Raw genomic sequence first — 2,098 nt, 5'->3', positions numbered from 1 at the left:
CAACCCGAATAGATAAAGCGACCAAGCTGTCTAAGTCACTAGGCTCTGGATAAGAAATCAGCTCATCCTTAAGTTCATCTGACAACCCCTTGTAAAAAACCGCTTGTAGTGACTCCTCATTCCAACCACTCTCCACAGCCAATGTCCTGAACTCAATCATAAAATCTGCCACACTGCGATCTCCTTGGCGAAGAGAGAACAAACGTTTAGCTGCGTCCTTACCTCGGACTGGATGATCAAAAAGCTTCCTCATCTCTCCCGTGAACTCCTGATATGAAGCCGTGCAGGTTCCCTGTCGTTCCCAAACGGCTGAAGCCCATTCCAGAGCTCTTCCACGCAACAGTTCAATAACAAAGGCTATCCTAGCCTTGTCAGTGGCGTAAGAATGGGGCTGTAGATCAAACACTAACCCACACTGCATAAGAAACGAACGGCATTTTCCCAAATCCCCTTCATATTTATCAGGCGTCGGTACCTTGGGTTCACGAAATGGAACCGCTTCAGACACGGCAGGTGAGATGGGTGAAACCGGTAGTGAATGAATCACCTGCAAACTGAGCTGATCCTGGACTTGTGTCAAGCTAGCAGATAAATTCTGGATCGAACTCGCTATCTCCTGTAGCGCCGTATTGTGTTGTCCCAATCTCTTCTCCTGCAGGGTAATGGCATGGCAAACGGAGTCCAGGTCCGCTGGGTTCATTACTGGCCGGATCGTTCTGTCACGACCTTTCAAGATCGAACCCAGAAGCAGACCAGGACAAGGAGCGTAGGAAGAAGGTGAGTATTTATTTACAGTGAAATGTGAAAAGGTAGATATATCCAGATGGCGTAACGGGCAGCGGTGGTGAGTAGATGAGAGGAAATAGGTGAATCCAATGTAGTAGCAGAATCCTCTGTCAACCAGGCGGGAATGGAGTGAATGATCCAGGTGAGTAACTGAAGACAAAACAAACGGAGGTAAGTTCAAGGCAAGCAATACGTAAATGAAAACAACAAAACAAATTCTATCCAACTGGAGTCTGGTACTCAGGCACAACATACTATTCATGGCTAACGATCCGGCAGGGAATGGAAGTCAGGTCAGAGCTTTTGAAGGGTAGAGATGATGATCAGGACAGGTGTGCAGATTACTGACGGGAAACAGGTGCGGGTGAAACCAATCTCCCAATGAGCTAATTCGCCCGGCAACCAGACAGGGTGCGTTCCAGGACACCTGAAACACACTCCAGGACAGACACACAGGCAAACCCAGACTCAGGAAGCGGGATTCGTGACACCTACATGTCACATTTGTCCATTATTATGTGAGTATGTATTGTTATGGTGTATGACTGTTTGTTTGTTGGTGGGAAAAGGGGGTACAAAGCCAAGTTGCCCATGGGCATACATTACCCATAGGAAAACTTTGTCTAAGTGCCCTAGTTAGAACTGGGAGGACCTCCCACTGTATTTTATTGGTTAGTTAGCTAGCGGTTATTGAAGCAGGTAAGACTAGCTTAGGAGTTTTTGGATATTTATTATTTATTTCCTTGGGTCCAGCTCAGCTTCCCCCCACCCCCCTTTTACCGTGTGTTTAATAAATAACCATAAGTGTTTGATGGTAGATTTAAGCTGTCTGTTGTTATTAGTCCTCACTGTTCCTTTTCACTATTGTGATTTGCATGAGATATGTTACGGGTCTCGTTTCCATCCCCCCTAGACTGCAGAGCCAAAGGGGTTCGTAATAGTAGTTAAGGGCAAGGCGTGCTGCTCTGTTTTAATCCAGCTGCAGCTTTTCTAGATCTTTCTATGCGGCACTTGACCATATTACGGGACAGTAATCAAGATGTGACAAGACCGGAACCTGAACAACTAGTACATTAGATGTTTTGTGTAAAATACACAACATATTTTTATAACAGACATACCCCTCCCCATCTTCACAAAAACTTTGTCAATATGACAAGACCATGATAATTGACAATCCAATGTTATGACTAGGAGTTTAGCTTCCTCAACTTGCTCAATGGTCACACCCTTTATACACAACAAGGTTTAGGTCTTAGATAATGTTTTGAACCAAATACAATGCTTTTAGTTTTAGATGTATTTAAGACCA

The 2,098-nt window shown here is 44.8% G+C and overlaps 1 long non-coding RNA gene across 1 annotated transcript; it reads right to left on the bottom strand.

The window, feature by feature from the left end:
* Positions 1-767: 767 nt before the first annotated feature.
* On the bottom strand, positions 768-1,166 carry LOC139556618 (uncharacterized). Its single transcript, XR_011671151.1, has 2 exons — positions 1,042-1,166; positions 768-936 (listed from the first exon to the last, which is right to left on the bottom strand). It is a non-coding gene; the product is annotated as an uncharacterized lncRNA (long non-coding RNA).
* Between the last annotated feature and the right edge of the window lie 932 nt (positions 1,167-2,098).

The sequence above is a fragment of the Salvelinus alpinus genome, chromosome 27 (genome assembly GCF_045679555.1).
Source record: "Salvelinus alpinus chromosome 27, SLU_Salpinus.1, whole genome shotgun sequence".
Lineage (NCBI taxonomy): Eukaryota > Metazoa > Chordata > Actinopteri > Salmoniformes > Salmonidae > Salvelinus > Salvelinus alpinus.
The sequence above is the reverse complement of the archived record's forward strand: the minus strand, read 5'-3'. Positions and strand labels throughout refer to the sequence as shown.